Raw genomic sequence first — 14,897 nt, forward strand, 5'->3', positions numbered from 1 at the left:
TTTGAATAAAACGTATATATTTTTTGTAACTCCGACTCTGATTTAATGACTTGATGGGGTGTTCTAACGCTCAGAGGAGGGTGAAACACTTTTTTTTTTTTAGTGGGGGGTGAACTCCTTTTTTTTTTCTTTGTGTCGGGGTATTGGGGGAAGAATCTGCCCTTGAATAAGAAATTTCCAATGCCAAGGGCATCAGCTGATAATGATTGGTTGATGATGTGAGATGCCCGTAGGGTTTTTTTTTTAGAAAGAGATTTTCTTTCTCTTGAATGAAGAGAAAAGGAAATGAAATGCATATGGATGTGGTGTAAGTTTTCCTTATGCTTTGGAAGGCACAATTATAATGGGGACACAGAGATTATTTTTTTAATGGGTGTTGTGGAGATTGCCTTAAGATGGTGCTGAGTGATGGTGATTGCCGAATGGTACTAAGTGGTGATGGGTGGTGATGACTGATGTGTCAGTTGGTGATGGCCTGTGGTGCTGACTGGTGATGAGTGCTGACTGGTAATGATCGCTGACTGATGTTGTCAGGTGGTGTTGCCTTTGGTGGTGGATGGGTTCCTCGTGTTGTATTTGGTGTATACTGGGGATTGGTAATATTGGTGTATACTGGGGGAATTGCAATATTAATGCCCTTACTTGAGATATTTGCAGGAGAATTATTAGTATGGAGAATTCTTATTATTATTATTATTTGAGATATTTTACGGGAGAGTTACTTAAGAATTATCATTACTTGAGACATATTTTAAGAGAGATTTGAGATATTTCATGGGAGATCATTTTATAATTATTACAGATAATTATATTATGGAGAATTATTACAATGAATTATGGGAGAAGTTTTGTGGCTAATTATTTATTGAGTTTCTGTGAGAATGTGTCAGTCGTTCATGAGTGATGAATCTGGTGAATCTTAGTGAATTTTGCTGAATTTTGCTGAACTTTTGGTGAATTTTGTGCTGAATTTTTGGTGAATGGGCAAGCATTAGCATTAGTGATGTTTTTATACTAATACTGGTGATTTTGATGATAGCAATTTTCGTGATACTGCTGATAATGATACTTCTAATACTGTGTTTATATATATATATATATATATATATATATATATATATATATATATATATATATATATATATATATATATATATATATATATATATATATATATATATACTAACGTGGGTATTGTAATGCTATCAAGGGTGTTGAATCTTTTTTTAATTTGGGAGGAACTAACGACACATTTTTTTTTTTTTCTTATTTTATGAGTTCAGCAGATAATTGCTTGACATCTTCGTGAGTCATGGGGATAGTTAACAGTGCCGTTGAATTTTTCTTTTTTTCCTTTTTCTGGAAGTTAGCCATCGCTGACACAAGTTTTTTTTTTTATCATGAGTGAATTTGAATTTATTTTTTCTCTCCAGTTTGTGAGAATTTTTTAGTGTTTCAGTTCGTGACTTGTAGTCATTGTTCGGGAACGTGTTTGTGTTTTCAGCTGTTTTGATGCTCCAGAGAGATTTATGGGAGAATTTTTGCATTTTTTGAATGCATACGAAATGGCACTACATTTTTTTTTTTCTGGATATTTGTATTCCAGAAGTTGTGGGTTTTCTTGCACAATACCTTTGTTGTATTTGTGACAGAGATAAGAAACTTGGCTAAGTTTCTAGTGGCCTATGTCGTAGTGCATATGGAGAAGTCTTTACTTAGATACTTTGAATTTGGAGTTCTGTTATAATGAGTTGTGGCACATTGGTGATTTTTTCTAGAATTTTCTGGACAATTTTATTTGCCGAGTTTTTGCCCTTTTCGGCTGTTATGCTAAACAGAGAGTTTATAGTTTTTGACTATAACATTGAGTTATTCTCTGGAGAATTGGAGGTATATTATTTTGGAGATATAATTTGAGATATTATATATTGGAGATATATTTTTGGCCATTTGATATTGCCTATGTGGGGTGAGAGCTATGTTTAGTTCAATTAGTTTTGTATCCATCTTTTGTGTGCAAATGGAGACACCTTTTTGAGGAGATATGGGCAATATTTATGAGTGTGTCAGGTGGATGCTTTGAGTGCATTTTTTTTTTTGGAGATGGGGTTACATTTTTTTATTATCCTGCTTGGAGATATAATATTCTCTTTGGAGACTTGTTTTTTATTCCCACTGGAGTTATTGGTGAAACTAGAGGTAATATTTTTTATTTGCCGAAATAGAGGTGAATAATTTTTTATTCCTGGAGTGGTGGTTTTTATTAACACGTGGTTATTGGGGAAATAAGAAGGAATATGGTGTGGTGCGGTTATTAATTAAATGGAGGAAATATTTTTATCACCTAAGTGGTTTTATTATTAAGATGGTGATTTATATATTTATATATATGGAGATGGCATTGATCTTTGGCGGGTGACATTTTTTGAGGTTATGACTTTTTTATTCTGGGAGTTTTTTCAAGCCAAGAGAAGAGTTCTGTGTTGTTCTTTCTTGTTGGTTTCGTGACTAATTGGAGGGCGAGTGGCGTTACTGCATTACGAGTCCCTATGGAGATGTTATTTTTGGAGGCATATAATTGCTGATTGTGAGTTTATTGTAGTTTTTATCCCAAATAGGTGATAATTTTTTTTTATAATTGGGCGAGTATCATGTGAGAGATATGTCTTCGAGACAATCTTTGAGCAGCTTAGTCATATCCTGGAGATAATTTTGTGAAATGTGCTTACTTAGTGTCAGTATAGAACTTTTTTTGAGAATCATGGGTTTCTGAAGTTGTGAGTCTGACTAGACATTTTTTTTGCTGCAGTTCGAGCACACGTGTCTGCAGGTGGATTTTTTGCTGAAACCGCTGTGATGAGTCCGGCGTGCTGACTCTCCTCTTCTAGAGGTGATTGCTCAGAGTTTTTGCAATATCTGGAAATGTTGATCATAGCATTTCATGAAAGTGCACATGCAAGAGTTTGCTTTCTGGCCGTGTCCGGTCGCTTGGAAAGTTGCGATTGCAAAAATTCCGTAACTATGCATATTGCATTTGTTGGGAAAATGCGGGGTTATGTATATCATGCATATATTATGTGCTTTGTGATGGGGGAAGTTCACTTCTTGTTATCTTTTTTATCTTTTTTTTTCTTTTCCTACGAGAGATGCAATTGGGGATTGAGCTTTAAATTAGCATTTCTTTCCGAACGGGAGATGTAATTTATTGGGCTTTGTGATTTACATAGATGGGCGTTTGACATTAAGTCTCATTGCAATTAATTATGTGAGCAGTAAAGGGTTTTTGCTGTTAAACATTGGAGATTTTTACTGATTTTATGGGTTGCTGTAATATCAGAGCTTGAGAGAACATTTTTTATTTTTGGGTCTGGGCTTGTTACGTGATTTTTTTTCCTTGGCTCATTGCTTCCTTTTTTTTCTTGTTTTTACTTGTAAGAGTTTGAGTTTGAGATGTGAGTGCAGAAGTCCGTGGAGTTGCTGTGAGTTCTGGATTGTGTGTATTAGTGTGTGAGTTTGGAGAATTGAGTTAGAGAACTTAATATTTTCTTTGCGGAGTTGTGATAATGACTTATGATTTAGTGGTCATATTAAATGGAGTTAATTGGGAGACGTTCAGTTAGTAATTTTGGGAATTTTTGAGGTCATTATCTGATAGAAGTAGTATGTCTGGGGTTAATTTCTTTTTTGATTGACCGATGACTTGACTGACATACTTAAACACACCATAATCGTCGTTCCCCGACGCTAGCAAGACGCTCACCAGCCATGCAGAGATGTTGCTGTCTTTTGTCCAGGGTACTTACGAGAGTTTCTACGAGTCTACAGAGTTCTACAGCGCTTTTGGGTCTACAGAAGCCGTTGGATGTTTTCCACAGGGAAGTATTTCTCCTTCCTACAGCTTACTACAGTCTGTGCAGGAAGTTGCAGACAAAGAGAGATATTCAAGAAATCCAAAATGAGAGAAAATTTATACGCCCAAGTGTTATTGGAGATGAAGCGTGATAGACATTACATTATGCTGCCAGAGATGTGCAGTTACTTATGTTTTGTGTTTTAAGCCGGCCAATCTGTTTTTTATATATATATAAGCTGTTTTATGTGGCCTATGGCTAGGCAGGGGCTAGCCAGGGTAGCGGCCGAGCTACTGTAATAAACAAAGTCTGATAATATGTATCGTTGTGACATTTCTTGGAAATTGGAGACTCATCATATTTAACTTCCCATGGAGACAGAGAGTCCGGGCGACAACCTAAGAATGCTGACATCTCTTTTTGGGTGGTACTATGTTAAAGTTCCTTACTTAAGCATATCAGTGCCGTGAGGTTATTGTTCAAGGTGCTTTTGAAAACTGGCTGTGACCAGTTAAATTGGGGCGTTGACGACGAGTGTGAATTTGTGTGTACATGTACGAACTATGTCCGTTAATAACGGCGAGTTTTAGGCAGAACTAGGAGACGGCTGCCTTGGGGAGAAAAAGCCTGATGGCTCCATAATGTATTTTTGTTTAAGTGATTTTCCAAGCTGTAATTGGCGGTTCTAGTGAGGGGCCGAGTGTCCTAGTGAGGGGACCGAGTATCCTAGTGAGGGGACCGAGTATCCTAGTGAGCTGAGTGTCCTAGTGAGGGAACCGAGTGTCCTAGTGTGGGGACCGAGTGTCCTAGTGAGGGGACTGTATTTTGGAGAGGAGATAACTGGTGTGACTAATTACTGATTAAGACATTTAAATACCGTAGGGTTATCTGAGTTAGTTGTCTGTGAGACTTGAACTATTATCATTCCATTAATGATCTTGAAAGAACTTGAATTATTCAACTAACACCTTACTTTGAATAAAACGTATATATTTTTTGTAACTCTGACTCTGATTTAGTGACCTGATGGAATGGAGAGAGAGAGAGAGAGAGAGAGAGACGAGACGAGAGAGAGAGTGAGAGAGGGCTTTTGCCAGTGATCGCATTGAGAGAGAGAGAGAAGAGACTGAGTGTAACCAGTTTGCCTAACGCTCAGGCTAAACGCATACCAAATATTAAATACCGGGGGGCGACGCCCTTCGCTGGTAATATATATATATATATATATATATATATATATATATATATATATATATATATATATATATATATATATATATATATATATATATATATATATTAGAAGACGACTGAAGGAGGAACTATATCTCGGTGGTCCTCAAAATACATTTATTGGCGACGTTTCAAAACACAAAGGTTTCATTTGCAAGCTTTAAAGACAAAACGCAATAAAATTAACGTTCATATTGCTAAAATGCAAATATAAGATATATACATTATAAATAACGAAATTAGAACTAACTATAGCAGAATCGACCATCAAGAGAGAAAGGAAGGACGAAAGTGAGAAGGAACAAACCAGAAATGTCAAAAGGCTACAGCTCACGTAAAACAATAGTGTCAAGGAAGACTGCCAAATGTTCAATTGAGAGGTAAGTTGTTGAATAAGCAAGGACTCCAGAATTATCAATAGCTTGACATTCGGTGCCCGTACTAATATTTCACAATCTTTGTATTGTATATTATGCTTGCATTCATTGGCGTGCTGCATCGTGGCAATCAATTCTGACCTTCAGTAACCTATGTGTGGATCCCACGTAGGTCTCTAGATTACATTTAGGGCAACTGAACTTGTGTACAATACACGAGGTCATCAAAGGGTCGAGCTTATCCTTTAATTGAAACTAATTGCCCAAAGTAAGTGGATTTGTCAGGATGATATTAAATTTAGTTGCTGGTATACAATTAAATATGAGTTTTCTTAGTGCACTGTATGAATTTTTGTCCTGAAAAGTTATTAAGAATTCTAAAAACATGCCAGTGAGAAAGTGAGGTGGGAAAATAATTACTCGTAAAGTATTTGTGTAAAAATGGATTTCTTAACATAAAAAATCTCCCAACTACAGCTTTTTGCCCTCAAATTTAAAAAAGGTGTATTTCAGTAACTAAAAAAGGTCAATTTCAAATAAAAAAGGTTAATTTCAAATTAAAAAAGGTCAATTTCAAATTAAAAAAGGTCAATTTTAAATTTAAAAAGATAAAAATCAAATTGAAAATGGTCAAATTCGAATTTATAAAGGTGAAAATCATATTAAAATAGGTCAAATTCAAATTAAAAAGAGATGAAATTCAGATTAAAAAAGATGAACTTCAAATTAAGACAAATAAATTTAAATTTAATAAATAATCTTTAAATACATGACTTAATGTAAAAAGTAATGTTTTAGTTGTTTGAAAACTTGACATCGGATATGCATTACCCATATTAATAAAACACTACAGTAATTATAAAAAAGAGCAATAAAAATTCATCTTTTTCTTTGTCTACAGCTTTTCCCCATCTTTGTATGGAGTCACTGTTTCCTGTAAGCTTTTCCTTCTTTCTCTATACTGGGAATCACGCTCTCTTAGACTCATTTCCTGCATGCCATTTGATGCACTATCTTTCAATCTAAATCTTGGCCTTCCCATCATCCTCCTCCCACCCACCTCCATGTCCACGACCCTTCTCCACACATGAGCCTCCTCTATTCGCAGGACGTGACCAAACCACTGCAATCTTCTTTGATACTTCTACTGCTTTGACTGCCCCTTTAATATAATTGTTTCTAATCCTAGTCCTTCTTGTGACTCCACACACCCATCTCAACAATAGAAATACATCTAATATTAAGGTAATCGGATGTAATGAAAATACAATGGTTGTATTTAATTCATTTTTATTTATTTAGAGTAGTGTACAATATTTGGCTTCTCACATAGCCTACTTAAATCAGTACAACTTAAATCAATATTTCATTACCTAATTTGTAATGCAAATAAAACAAGACAAACATAGTAATCAATATTCCTTATCGCTTATGTGAAAATTAAAAAGTTAACTAAACTGCAATTCTTCATATCATAAATAATGGGTGAAAATTAAGCAAAATATAATTCTTATGTCATTATAACGAGAGAGAGAGAGAGAGAGAGAGAGAGAGAGAGAGAGAGAGAGAGAGAGAGAGAGAGAGAGAGAGAATTGAGTTTGGTGTGTGAGCCAGAATTTGATCAACAAAACCTTAGTCACAGGAAGTTGAACCATAACACCATCGCAATTAAAATCTTAAGACCGTCATAAAATCTTTAACCTGTGACCTCGCACCAGACTTACTCAGCTTCTATAAAGAATGCAGCTCCGCCTCCCGGAGGAGGTATTAACATGTTAAATTATTGACACCGCCTGGAAAAGGAGGAATTAACATGTTAACCCCACCTAAAAGGGGAAGAGGACAAGATAAGGAAACACCACTCCACGAATCAAGAATCCAGTTGGGCGGAGAGAGAGAGAGACTAGAGAGAGAGAGAGAGAGAAGAGAGAGCGAGAGAGAGAGAGAGAGAGAGAGTGCAACGTAAATTATGATGCATTATTTTTATATAAATTGTCATTTTTTTAACTCTTGGAACCTAAGGGTTAACATACACCAAAATTACTGAGAAACCCTACGGTGGCCATTGTCACTCATATTCAAGTCCTTTAATTGCATAACACCAAGAAAATGTTCTTGTACATGGTTATATGTTTTTAGACAAAACATTTGTGTAATGTTGAGCATAGCTTGATCAATACAGCGTTCTAGGTACTGCATTCGATATTCAGTTTGTCTGATGCCAGTTGTAGTGTCTATCGTGATTCTAAAATGTTCTACCAGGCTTCGCTTCATAGCTGCTTTCATGACACTCCAGCATTCCTGAGTGGGATTTAGTGGAGCACTGTATGGGCTTGACCGTAATATTTCAACTCCATTGCATTCATCCTCTTCTTCAATGTTTTCAAGACCTGAATGTACAGGAGCATTGTCACACACAACAACAACATTAGAGAGGGGCTCAGTGACAATGCGAAGTATTTTACACAGCCATATTTGAGTCTTCTTTTTGTAACTGCCCCTTCTGCGCTCCCAGTACGCAAGTCCTTGTTGAGATGTGCTGCCTATTATGCGAATATTCCTTCCTTGGGATGTAGGACTTTTGGGCATACAACGAACTCCTTTACGGGCATGTCCCTGAGAATATCGAAGAAAGAGATTTGCATTGCCCTTATCCACAGAGATAACTGTTTTTCTTAGTCCAATCCTGTTCATGATTTTTCCACGTAAACCTTTCGTTTTTGTTTATTTGTTTCTGAGTTCACAGTAACAGGTTCCGGGAGAACTTTCTTCAATGTATAACTGACCTCTGTAACTGATTATCTAAATCCTGTGTACCGCTGTTGAAGTAATATTGATGCCAGTTCCATTACCAAACCTTGCAGCAGAAATCTCTTTAAAAGTTATAAGTGGGTTTCCCTCAACATATTCTATCATCATATCTTGTCTAACTTTTAAAGATCGAGTACCACAGCGTTCTTTTCTTGGTTCATCAGATCGTCGTATCCACTCGTATGCTGTCTGAATAAGAATTCCATTGGCTTTTGCTACAGCTCTCCAGTCTTGATCGTTCTCAACTGCATTTATGATTCCCATTTTTACAACATCCTTTGCACCTATTGTGACGTAGGTACTACTTTCCCCGCTTGGTAGTACCAGTCTTCACGCCCCTCTTTTTTTTCTACTGGGTCGTCAACACCTTCCTCTTCATCTGAGCTGCACGGATTATTGATTGCAGTTCGGCCATCCTAATAGAAAAACAAAAATGATACACATCAGCTTACTTTCAGTTACATTTGTATCCCACCCTTGCCTTACCCAAAAGACACTTTTCTAAAATATATTACCCAGTACTTATAGTCTGACTGATAAATGCATTTTTTTCATTGTTTTTTATGGTATCCGAGCTTGGGATAAGTCTGTAAACCCGACGATATGTGTATTAGAATATCAAAATGTAACCATACATAGCATTATTAAGGTGAATTTGAATATTGTCCTGTAATGCAATTTTACAGAGCATTTTTTTTGATAAGTCAAGTTTTCCTTTTTACCTTGATTATCTGGAAACATAATTGTTTAGTTTCGATTACCCTATACTACATAAAAATATTTCAAAAGAAAACTAATCAGCCCTAGCCTTATAAAAAATCGAAAGATTTAGACTATGGGCCTACCCCATAGCCGAATGATATTTTCATGTTACGTAGGTCTATTTGGTATCAAGTAAGCTAACTCTCTCTCTCATCAAAGTTACAGTAGAATCGATTAATCAATAAATATACCTCTGAAGTGACGTTTAATCATGCATAACACATTAGCCTAGTTTCAATGACATACCATGTTCTATCGGCTCTAGTATAAATATAAATTTCTTAAGTCAACCGTAATTCCTTTAAACAAGGAAATTCGATTTCTTACCTAGCCAAATTACTTTTAGAAACTTCATCAAAATGACACCATTAAATTTTCAGGTCAATTGAGGTCAGAAAATCTACGTCAGAGTCAGTTTTTTTTTCTACATCAAGTTAGAGTAACCTGGCCTAGCCTAAAAAAAATTGCTAATTAGTTTTAATATGTCAGCTTCATAGTTCATGTAATGGCTCTATACAAAACTTGTGGGCCTAATCATAGTCTCATCATTGTTAAGTAGTCTACCGTTAGCTAATATCAAGGAATATCAATGAAAATTTACATGAAATAATTTCTTTAATGACCAAAAGCATTGGTGCATTAATAGGCTAAATGAACTTTGGGTTAAGGCCTACCTCCAGATAGGCTAGGCCTATATGGATAGGCCTAAGTAACACAAGAAACTAGGAACAGTTTTATCATACAGGGCCTATATGTTTAAGAAATTCTAAAATAAGAAATATGAATGTCACGGGAATAACAAAAGAAATAGCCTGATGTATGTTATAATACTGTAATTAACCTAAGCCTAATCAAAATAAAATATCCTAGAGTAAGCCTATACCTGGACTACCTAGCTAGCTTTTAATAGCTTAAAGCATACTACCTGTTATTAAATATTTTTCCTTTCAATTGTGTTGATTATATAAACACAATTACTATATAGCTCAACAGAAATTACATCCTTCACACCTCATGTCTAATAAAATGTATGTGTTTGTGATTGAAAAGCAAGTGTCACAAAATGGAAAACTGTTTTGAATAAGAAAAGTAAACAAAATAGCGAATGTAGTGTTTTTACAGGAGGTGAATATACAGTCGTTGTACTATTTCCAAACCTTCCAGTCGTTTTAGGTGTTTCTTCCCACGCTGCTAATTGTACTTCGTTGGAAGTGACGGCGTTTATTCCTTTTAATCACTCCCTCAGGAGCAATAGTGATCTTGGTTTGATCCTACTCTCCAATATTTGGACTTAAAGAAACGACAAGATCAATGGAAAGTGCAAAATATCGTCATAACTTGTAACAAGACATTTGCATAATTTCATTTGCAATTATTGAAGATAGTAAAAAAAAAAAAAGAAGTATAACAGGACAGCGACTCCAGCCACTGGTTTTTTTTTTTCTTCCCTTTTTTTACGTCTCGTCGTCCAGAGCTTTGTTGTTTCCGAGGAAACTCAAGTTAAACCATCCTTTAGATCTTATGATAATCGCTACCTCCTTTTATATTGACCATGAGGCTCTCTCTCTCTCTCTCTCTCTCTCTCTCTCTCTCTCTCTCTCTCTCTCTCTATATATATATATATATATATATATATATATATATATATATATATAGAGAGAGAGAGAGAGAGAGAGAGAGAGAGAGAGAGAGAGAGAGAGAGAGGGCTCTCGCTCTCTGTCTGTCTGTCTGTCTGTCTCTCTCTCTCTCTCTCTCTCTCTCTATATATATATATATATATATATATATATATATATATATATATATATATGTGTGTGTGTGTGTGTGTGTGTGTGTGTGTGTGTAGTATATATATCTCTGTTTCCTGTGTTGTGTGTGTGTGTGTATGTATGTACGTACGTGCTTGGAGAAATTCTCCACCTCGATATTAGCCAATTAATTTTCTACCTATATTAACAATATATAATTTTTTTCCTTTTTTGGAAATAAAAGTACTCACACTTCACACTACTTGCATTACGCTTTAAAATACACTACAGAATCCTGTATTATTTTAATTAATAATAGAATGTTTTTATTCCCATACTCGTCATTTTCCTAAATCTGAATTCGACCTCTACATGCCCCAAGGGCAGCTTAGCTTGGATTAAATCCTTTAAGATAACTGGCAACGTAGCTCAAAATTTGTGCCACTTTAAGAACAAAAGCAATGTTCACGTCGTTACCCAGTGTAAAATGTTGCGAAATGTTTTAATATGATAAAAGAAAATCTTATATTTATGTTTTATCATTGTTTAGTTTGTAGTGCTTTCAAGTGCTAAATAAACAGACCGAGAAAGTTTGATTTGGCAGCGCCATTTCTCACCCTTGCCCTGCCCAAAACGACAAGAAGATGTTTTGGAAATAACTATAGTACACAATATTAAGAAAGAATTACTACGCCAAACCCATAATTTATACGAAATAATGAAAAATAATAAAACATACCTGTGGTGCGTTGCTTCTTCAGAATCCACTGGCACTATCCTCTATCCTGAAGTCCCAGGCCCTATGGTTTGTTCCCGCGCTCGTCACGTCACTGGGTGAAATTTCTGAACCCTGCATCAACGCTTGGAGCCGCTCAAACACACACAGACACACACATACTCTCTCTCTCTCTCTCTCTCTCTCTCTCTCTCTCTCTCTCTCTATATATATATATATATATAGTATATATATATATATATATATATATACATATATATATATATATATATATATATATATATATATATATGTGTATATATATATATATATATATCTATATATATATATATTATAATATATATATATATGAGTGTGCGTTAGTTTGTTGCGTGTGATTTATATATGCATACGTCAACAGTAGGAAACGAAAATTCCAAAGTATGATTGTTACGAGTAATGTATGGCAGCGTTTGCTATGGGTTAGGAACAGTAGTCGACATGCATAGAATTCCACCGTTATTACAAAAATTATTCTATGCTTTTTTGCTTTTAGCACATGTAAAACAATTTGAAAAAATTTTTGTATTGAGGTAATTTGAAAGTCCATCTTTTTTCATTTTAAGTTCACCTTTATTAATTTGAATTAGGTCTTTTTTAATTTGATCTTTATCTTTTTTTAATTTGAAATTGTCCTCGTTTAATTTGAAATTTACATTTTTTTCATTTGAAATTTACCTTTTTTAATTTAAAATTACCTTTTTTAATTTAAAATTTACCTTTTTAATTTGAAATTTACCTTTTTTTAAGGGTAAAAAGCTGAAGATATAAATGAGAGGGCTCGATGAAATAATGTGGATAGGGAATTTTAATTTAAAACCATAAAAACAGTTTCTATAAACATTCGAACCTCGCTAAGTAAAAGGTCTCTTCCTGAAGTGTTGAAATGATCATATTGTCGTAAGACTGAAAACATCTAAAAAAGGTAGTTTATTAACTTTTACGCTCCATAGTAAATGTTATATTCGGATGCGCCAGTTGGGAAAAACAGAGCACTTGCCAGTCCAGGAATGTACTGATAAGTTTTCATTTAACTTTGTCATTATTATTGTTGAATAATTTTCAATGAGAGCGTCCATTTCTTTGTAAAAGGAGTTTACTCACTTATTGTGATTTATAACTTTCCGTATAAATTACTCCTGCAATTCTTGTGATAATATCTTTGGATTCAACGGGAAGACTTCATTTGCACACAGACACACACACACAAATATAAATATATATATATATATATATTATATATATATATATATATATAATTATATATATATATATATATGTATATACATGCATACACGCGCGCGCGCGCGCACACACACACACTCATATATATATATATATATATATATATATATATATATATATATATATATATATATATATATATATATATATATATATATAGTATATATATATATATATATATATATATATATATACACACCGCAGGCGTTATTTACGGAAAGTTACATAAATCACAGTGAGTAAAATCCTTTTGGAAACAAATGGACTCCCTAATCTAAAATTATTCAATTATAACAATGACAAAGTTAAATGAAAACTTATCAAAGCTTACTAGACTAGACTAGCAAGTGCTCTGTTTTGACCAATGGACTATTGAGTATGCCACTATGAAAATACTGCAAGAATCAAGGAAAAAGGAAGGAATCCGAAAATTTTTTGTTTCTGGGATACTAAACTAGCAGCTGATGGCTCGTGGGTACAAAGAGACTGCCCGTCAGTGGACCTCATGCGGTGCACTGTAGGCATTACTTAAGGTTCTCTGCAGCGTACCTTCGGTCCGTACTGCAACCACTTTCGTTCATTTTACTGTACCTCCTTTCATAGTCTCTTTCTTCATCTTACTTTCCACCCTCTCCTAACACTTGATTCGTAGTGCAACTGCGAGGATTTCCTCCTGTTACACCTTTCAAACCTTTTACTGACAATTTCCATTTCAGCGCTGAATGACCTCATTTGTCCCTTTGGCCTAAACCTTATATTCAACTCAACTCAACAAAGAGACTAGTCGCCTAATATGTGTGGGATCCTCTCCTTAAGCTCAATATAACAACGGTCGAAATAATACTTACAGACAGTGAAGAAAGTCTCCGCTCTTCTTAGATATTTAAAGAAATGTCGATTAATTCAATATTGTCTGGATGAGAGAGCAATTCAGTAAGGTTCTAGGATAAAATCCCCCAGAGGACAAAATCCCCCGGAGGACAAAATTCCCCATGACAAAATCCCCTGTAGGACAAAATCCTCCAAGGACAAAATCCCCCTGTACAAAACCTGCATGGACAAAATTTCCTGGAGGACAAAATCCCACGTAGGACAAAATCCCCCTAAGGACAAAATCCCCCAGGCGAGGACAAGATCCCCAGGAGAACAAAATCCCACGGAGGACAAAATCCCCCACCCCGTAGGACAAAATCCCCCGGAGGACAAAATCCGCCAGATGACAAAATCCTCCAAGGACAAAATCCCACTGGACAAAATCCCACATGGACAAAATTCCCCGGAGGACAAAATCCCCCGTAGGACAAAAATCCCCCTGGACAAAATCCCCCAAGGACAAAATCCCCCGTAGGACAAAATCCCGCATGCACAAAATCTCCCGGAATAGATTTAAAGTCATGAAAATGTAAGCAACCAATAATAGCAGTAACTTGTTTTATTTTTTATTGGTTATATAGTTCCAAACAGAAAGATATTAAAATACTTGCGTGTGTGTAGCTGTGCAATTCTTCGATGACCTCACTTTGCCTCACTTTGACTTTTGCTTTACATGATGCTTCAGATCGCCTTCTTTCCCGTTCGTATGACATCATACCGTTTGCCAATTCTTTTTGTTTAACATAAATATATCCTTCACGATGCAATTTCACCTGTCCTTTATTGCTCTCCACAAACTCCATCTTCTATGGGTGGAGATACTAAAGTGATTTCTAAATGTAAACTAACTATGTAAGTAAAAAAAAAGAGTATTGCCGTTTTAGAAAAATGAGCAAACGACTGCAATGCTATGACAGTAAGAAGATTTACTTAATGTAGCCGTTATAAAATATATATATATATATATATATATATATATATATATATATATATATATATATATATATGTATATATATATATATATATTGTATATATATATATATATATATATATATATATATATATATATATATATATATATATATATATATATATATCTAGGAGGTGAAAAGAGGGGGAATGGCTAATATGTTTAAAGTGTTCTATATGATAGTAAAGTCACATAGCTCTACTCGCCTAGAGACAAGAGGTGGTACACTGCAAGTTCACATTGGAGAAAAA

General features: G+C 34.9%; 1 pseudogene; it reads right to left on the reverse strand.

Moving 5' to 3' along the window:
- Window positions 1-390: 390 nt before the first annotated feature.
- On the reverse strand, window positions 391-13,309 carry LOC135215772 (uncharacterized; annotated as a pseudogene).
- Between the last annotated feature and the right edge of the window lie 1,588 nt (window positions 13,310-14,897).

The sequence above is a fragment of the Macrobrachium nipponense genome, chromosome 5 (assembly GCF_015104395.2).
Source record: "Macrobrachium nipponense isolate FS-2020 chromosome 5, ASM1510439v2, whole genome shotgun sequence".
Taxonomy (NCBI): domain Eukaryota; kingdom Metazoa; phylum Arthropoda; class Malacostraca; order Decapoda; family Palaemonidae; genus Macrobrachium; species Macrobrachium nipponense.